This window comes from Austrofundulus limnaeus, unplaced genomic scaffold (genome assembly GCF_001266775.1).
Source record: "Austrofundulus limnaeus strain Quisiro unplaced genomic scaffold, Austrofundulus_limnaeus-1.0 Scaffold2479, whole genome shotgun sequence".
NCBI classification, from domain to species: Eukaryota; Metazoa; Chordata; class Actinopteri; order Cyprinodontiformes; family Rivulidae; genus Austrofundulus; species Austrofundulus limnaeus.
The window spans coordinates 9,091-16,798 of record NW_013954881.1 but is presented as its reverse complement, the minus strand read 5'-3'; the positions used below and the strand labels follow the sequence as shown (position 1 = coordinate 16,798).

Here is a 7,708-nt window from a genome sequence, read left to right as displayed (position 1 = left end):
TATGATCAAATAACAGCTAGGGCAGAAAAAAAACTTTGTGAGATTGTTACTTTCCCTTGGCACAGAGATACCACAAGACTCCTACCTTTAGTAGCATCCAGGATATGCAGGTGAAAGGTGTAYTCATCTCCAGAAGGACTGTAACCAAGGGCAGGTAGTGGCCCTGAGAATCCCACACCACTGCTCCTGCAAACCCTGACAGGGCGAAGAAATGGCGCATGGCCATTGGACTCCGCCCAATTTTGGACCTCAGGGGTCTCAATGTGTTTTTGAAGACTATTCCGTTCCACATGTTGAGCGTCAGGGATGTGCTTCAGACAATCTCCCCAGGTGACTGGTTCACCTTGGTCGACTTGAAGGACGCCTACTTTCATGTTCCGATTGTATCACACCATTGGCAGTTTCTCCRCTTTGCATTTCAGGGCAAGCATTTTCAGTTCAGAGTTCTTCCATTCGGCCTCTCTCTGTCCCCGCGTGTGTTCACTCGGTGCGTGGCTACAGCCCTGTCTCCTCTGCAGGCCAAGGGGTTGAAGATCCTGCCTTACTTGGATGATTGACTAATCTGTGCGCCCACAGAAGCTCAGGTGGCAGCGGACACACACACATTACTCCATCACATAGACTTGTTGGGTCTTTGTGTGAACTGGCAGAAAAGCAACTTGGTTCCATCTCAGCAGGTCACCTTTCTTGGGATCACGATGGACTCCSTCACTATGACTGCTCACCCGTCGCCTCAGCGTGTCGAGGACATTCTTCGAATGCTGTCCTCCTTTCTACCCGRCCGCGCACCCCCCTTTCTTGCTTACCTTTGTCTGTTGGGCAAGCTGACTGCTGCTGCTACAGTAGTACCCCTGGGATTGTTGTCTCTGCGACCGCTACAGATGTGGCTCAACAGCCTGAGGCTACACCCATCTCATATGCTGCACCGCCGCAGGAGACTGCTGGTGTCCAATCAGTGCCTTGCGTCACTGGTTCAGTGGCGASAGGCAAGGTTTATGACCAAAGGTGTTCCACTGGGCTCGCTGTCGGCTCGTCGAGAGGTTGTCTCTACCAATGCATCCACCACAGGATGGGGGGCGTCRTGGCAGCGACAGATCGCCCTGGGGACATGGTCCCCACGGGAGAAACTGCAGCACATYAACGCCTTGGAGTTGGAGGCTGTGCAGCGGGMKTTGCGACASYTCCTCCCGGGCCTGCGCGGGAAACATGTCCTWGTGCGGTCRGACAATACTTCRGTGGWCTTTCATAWCAACCATCAGGGGGGACACGGTCGATAACATTACTGAGGTTGACCCAGAAGCTCTTGACCTGGGCAGCCCCTCTTTTTGCCAGCCTAAGGGCGGCCTAYATTCCAGGGGTGCGGAATGTTCCGGCCGATATTCTTTCTCGGGGACGCCCACCACCGGGGGAGTGGAGGCTCCACCCGGAGGTAGTGGGGGTCATTTGGGAGAAGTACGGTATAGCAGCTGTGGACCTGTTTGCATCCCGAGAGACAACACATTGCCCACTTTGGTTCTGCCTGGCAGACAGTGCCAGTCCTCTGGGTCAGGATGCACTGGCACACGACTGGCCAAGAGTGCTGCTCTTTGCTTTCCCGCCGCTTCCCCTGATAGGCCCAACACTCCTGAGAGTCCTTCAGGAGAGGCATCAGGTCCATCTAGTGGCCCCCTTGTGGCCTGGGAGAACCTGGTTTCCACTGCTGCACAGGCTCTGTTGCAGCTCTCCAATGCCTCTCCCCTACAGGAAGGACCTTCTGTCACAGCTGGGGGGTCGGATCCTGCATCCCAATCCCAGTCGCCTCCAGCTCTGGGTTTGGTCGCTACGAGGCCTGGCATCTCCTTCTCAGAGTATGATGGAGATGTCGGGCATACAATGACTAATGCCAGGGCCCCTTCGACACGACTGGTGTMCACTCATAAGTGGAAAGTTTTTGACAGTTGGAGTCGTGCTAGACATGTGGATCCTGTACACTGTTCTATTTCAGTTATTTTAACCTTCCTTCAAGYAMTGCTTTCTCAAGGTCGGTCTCCGTCCACTCTGAAAGTTTATGTGGCTGCCATCTCTTGTTGGCATGTGGTGGTGGATGGTGAGACAGTAGGCTGTAATAAGGACATTTCTTTGTTTCTGAGGGGTGTCTGGCGCTTACACCCTCCCTTACGCCCTGTCGTACCTGTGTGGGACCTCTCTCTCGTCCTCACTGCRCTGCAATCTCCCCCGTTTGAGCCCTTGGCAGAGGTGAGCCTTGAGTATTTGTCAAAAAAGACTGCCTTTCTCCTTGCCATGGCTTCGGCGAAGCGGGTGGGTGAACTACATGCRCTGTCTGTTCACGAGTCCTGTTGCCGTTGGAACCCAGCTGGCTCTGGTATTACTCTTTGGCCTGACGTGACATTTCTTCCTAAGGTGGCCTCATCTGCGAGCCACTCTGTGTCCCTCCAGCTTGCTCGCTTTGACACAGATGGGCCTGATGAACTTCTCTGCCCTGTTCGGGCACTGGAAGCATATGTCAGACTGRCAGCTTCTCTGCRGCAGTCTGATAGTCTGTTTGTTTGCTATGCAGGGCCACGCAAGAGGCAGGCCCTTTCCAAACAACGTCTCCTGCGTTGGATTGTGGATGTGGTGGAACAAGCGTACGTTCTACAGGGCCACCAACTTCCTTCTGGTGTACGGTGCCATTCCACCAGGAGCATTAGTGTGTCATGGGCCGCTATGACTGGGGTCACTCTGGAGGCTTATCTGTGCAGCAGCCTCCTGGTCATCTCCGAATACTTTTGCTAGATTTTACAGGGTAAACCTGGYGGCCTTTCACCCGCTGGAGGGGATCCTGTCCCAGCGTTGGTCATCCCAGTGAGGTGGGCATGTTTTGAGATTGTTTCTTTTCTGGGTGCGATTCCTCAGGACTCTGTTGGTAATCGTCATCCAGTGCTTTAAGCACCGCCTCTGGCGGTCAGTAGGGATGAAATAGAACGAAAGTTACGACTGTAACTACGGTTCTATGAATCCCGGATGACCGCCAGAGCGTTCGGTCCCTCGGAATCATCGTGTTTCGCGAGAAGATTAAGGGACTGAGCTGGCATTGTCACGTGACTATATAGACTTACCGGTGTCACCGGGTGTCACACGTGACCATGTTGGTATAAGATTCTCGACCTGAGCATGCGCAAGAGTGATCATTCAGTGCTTTAAGCACCGCCTCTGGCGGTCATCCGGGATTCATAGAACCGTAGTTACAGTCGTAACATTTGTTTCTTTCAACACACCTGTCAAGGCCGATGAGATTGCTGCATGCGTCTACAGGAGGCCCCGCCATTCTGGATATAAGATGCGGTGCAGTCTCATTTCCTCAATTTTTTTGCACTTCACCTCGTTTTAAACCTGTTAACAGATCTCTTGTAGTTGACTTAACTGTCGGATCGGAGGTGAGCTTGCTCCCTGCCCAGGGCGTCGCTATAAGTTAGATTCTGCACCTTTACTGGTTTAGCCTGCTAACCTGCAACACCCATTTAGCGTAGCTAACGGCAAATTATTTTCCGCTTCATCAACTTCTGGCTTGTTTAGCTTGCTAACTAGCAGAAGTCGCTCACCCTTGTTTAGCTTGCTAACGCGGGAATACCTCATAGCAGAACAATAATATATTTTGTCTGTTTAGCTCGCAAACTGGCAAACAACCACTCTTACGCCGTTTTAAGGTGCGGTTCAGAGGCAGTGAATCCTATTGGCTTTTGGCTCTGTCGGTCTCGAAAACAGAAAACAGACAAAACATTCAAGTAAACAAGAATTGCAACAAAAATGCATTTTAATAATATCAGTATAATATTTTTAAATAATTGCTTAAATCTCAAAGAGTTATACAGTTATTTAAGAAATATACATGTTCACACTGTGTCTGCGGTAATGTTTTTGTCCAGCAGAGGGCAGTTCTGCTACACACATGAGCGATGCCTAATAAAAGTAGCTAAGTTTTATTTGAGCTCATCCACATWACATTTCTCTTTAATTTTGACCTTAGGACAAAAAATATGCAGATTAAATATAAATTTATTTACTTAATGGTAAACAGTATTCAGTTATATTTAAAATAAACAGCCAGGTTGTGTGCAAGTTATCCTGTTTAAAAAATAATAAATAAAAAATTCTCGAAGGCACAAACACATTTGAYTACAAAAAAGGCTATATTTGCTTAATATCTCAAGATTGTTGAAACATTCCTGACAATTATTGCAAATAAAAGTAAATTGGGACGTAAAAAAATCTAAGGAAATAATTTAGTCCCTCTCTGATACTCAGCGTCAAACAGACTTTACCCTTTGACCTTTAAAAACAAAAACACACTCACACAGACAAAAAGTGTCCAAACTTTTTCTCCAAAAATTTAATTGCAGAATTATTTACAATAGATGGTCAAAGCAATGACTTACTGAAATATTTAAAACCTTCATGTCATTCAGCCAGAAAAGAAGGAAGGGGAATGCATATATATTTTTTAAAAATTCAAATCATACAAAAACTCAACAATGCAATAAATTGCACAGAATTCACTCACACTCAGAAATGTGCATGTTGTCGATCTTAATAAATACAAATAAAAAATGTACATAAGTGGGAGTATTTTGTAATTCAGAACAGAAATTAAATAAATAAGCCTACATTCAGAATATGTTTCACATGCTATCATATCAGCTTATAAAATAACCAAAACAWAAATTAAAACAGAAGCAAAAGCAGAAAATAAATGTGTCCCAATGAGGCATATATTATATTTATATATCTCTATATATTTCTTTACAAATAATGAATATTTGGCATTATATTCATCTTCACTATAGATATGATATACAAGAGAAGAAAATAGTTTTCGCTAAACAATTACCTATTTTTCCCCATTTTATTTAGCAATTATAGAGTTGTCTTACATTCCAATTTAAAGGAAATCAGTCTCAGTGATGCTGTTTCATAAAGTCCCTTTGTAATATTTCACACTGTAGAATAAATCATAAACAATGAAGCTACAAAAAAAGCATCAAAAAGTGAGGAATTCAGAGGCTTGACTCCATAAAACATATTAAAGGAAATGCTGCTTTGAAGAGTGTTCATTCAAAAAATAATTTTACAGCACTTGTAGTAATTTTGCTGCTGTTTTAATATTTATTTTTTATTGCTCACCACCGAGAAGCTAAGGCAGAGAATAAGGGATTTTCTGTCTGTCTGTTAGCAAAATATCTCATGAACAACTGAACTGATTTTAATGAAACTTTCAGAAAATAAGTGCATCTAATCTTACAACTCATTAACATTTCGAGTCAGTCTAATTTAAGCTCAACACAACTAATTCTAATTTGGCAACACTAACATGGATATAATTACGTAACAGATATACTTTAGGGCAGCCAGTGCTTTCAATCAAGGGCTGTAATATTTGGAACAACATCCCACTTACTATGAAATGTATTGTCTTTGTAATTTTATTACATATTTGACTAAGATGTGTGATTTTAATTGTGTTATTTTTAGGCTGGCTTTAACAACAAATTAGCTTATTTTAGCTAACTCGGGCACATTTACATGGTATGTTGTGTCTTGTGCACTGTCCCTTGGGGAAAAAAAGAAGATATTGAGCTAGATTTTGAAACAGTWGCTGAGAGTCATTCACAACACAAACTCTGACTTTCAACAATATTACACAAGACTGCGAATCACAAGATTTTCAAGGCTACAATGCAGTCATTTCTCAAAATCAGATGATCTCCAGTCTTTCATTTAAAAAGGATTTTGGCGAATTAGTAAAAAAGAATCAACACTAGTTGCTTTTTAAACAAGCAGTCTACTTCATTTCTAAGATGTGAATGTGACTCCAAGATATGGCAAAGAAAGTCATCGAAAAGGATCCTCAAGAGAGTTTAGGATCTATTTGTGCATGAATGAGTGAAATAGTGATATAGATGAAAAATCATGGTTACGTCTTTCAGAAGTGATTTCTACAAACCCAAACTGTCAAGTTGCTTTTTTTCTGCCACACTCCCCTTTTGAATGATTTCCATTCCCCCATGAGTTCTGGCACTGATCTMACTTTGCTACTTAAAGTGCCCGTGACACCAAATTTTTGTAATAAATATGAACACACTTTTGGAAAGATAACGTTAATAACATATTGCAAAACTAATTTCACGTCGCTGAGATGAACAGTTGTTGAGATATTTGCATGTGAAGAAACAGGAAGTGATGTCAAAGGGGAATGTCTGTATGTGAACAGAGCGTTGCTACAACAGCCAACACAGACTGTAGAGAAGAATCTGACGTTTCTTTAGATAATTTTGAGTCACCATCAAAGAGATGAAGAACAGTTGAAGTTTAAATATAGTTTCAATAAAGAGCAGAGTTGTCTTTCTTAAAGAGTTCCCCTTTGATGTCACTTCCTGTTTCACTTTAGCTGAGCCAAGTTCAAAAGAAAATATGCCATTTATGTGACAAATAGAGTAAAATCATGTGTATTATGCAAAGTTACTTGAATATGAAGTTGTTTTCTTTGACTTTCTGTATTTTAAGGACATACACGTCACAGGCACTTTAAAGCCATTGGTTCGTGGACCGACTAGATGAACGCTCTCATCGCAGTTAGTGCGACTCGGAGAAGCAGAAACTCTACGCCTTGAACTGAACGCATGTCACGGATACGCAGCACTTCTACCCAGCTCTGCTCATTCTGAAGAATGAAGCTCCTTCACTGCCACTTCAGCAGCAGCCTTCATTGGAAGGAGCCCAAGAGAAACTGACATGAGTTCAACACATATAGTGCTGATGCTTACAATTTTTTTAGGGGCCACTATTCAGCAGCACATTTATCAACACAAGCTCTGAAGGGCCTCGGAGGGTATTTGCTTGATCTCACCCAGGACTCAAAATCTTACATAAGCTGCTTTGCGTAGTCAAAGACAGGCTGAGAAAATAAATWAATTAAAAAAATCCCTCGGCACAGCGCCTTGTTGCTCTCACAGAACTGCCTTGCAGCTCCATGCAGCGAACAGCAGCAGCAGTTTGGGGGCTCAGTTCGGCGCTGTCGTCTCCTCTAAGCCAGCATATGTCAGGCTGAGACTGTTTCCCTCCCTCCCTCCTCGCCACTCTGGCAACAGCAGGGGAATGACTCGGCTCTGCCAACAGCCTGGCGCCGAACGCGGCGACACTTTCCAGAAATCCGCTTTCACATTGTTAAAGGTTACTGCCACTGCGACGAAAGAAAAACAGCGAAATTATTCACGCAAGTCCACATTTTATCAAACAGCCACATGTATGTGCGAGATCTAACTGGAGACTTTGGTTCTGAACCAGCAACACGTTTAAATAAAATTGAAGCCCAAAGGAATCATGAAAAATATTTCTGTCTAAATTTGAGAGGAAAAGATGATCATCAGGGTATAAATKGGTGATAATCTTTCAATCAAATCAATACAACTGAACTCCAAATCTGTAAATCACACACACACATGAAAAAGTAAATTAAAAATAAAATAAAAAATCTCCCAAAATGAAGCCATTAAAATATGATTTAAGGGTTTTAAATAATATCCCAATTAGTTACCAGTGCATTGGGCTGAGAGGATTGCTTGTTTTAAACTGTGTTGATTAAACAAGAAGCAGCACCATTTTAGTTGTCTGATTACCAAGTGGTTTAAATGAGTGATTTGACAAAAAAAAAAAGACAAAATGTACAAAAATA

General features: G+C 43.4%; 1 pseudogene; it reads left to right on the top strand.

The window, feature by feature from the left end:
* Positions 1 to 698: 698 nt before the first annotated feature.
* Positions 699 to 1,876, top strand: LOC106511056 (uncharacterized; annotated as a pseudogene).
* Positions 1,877 to 7,708: the final 5,832 nt, after the last annotated feature.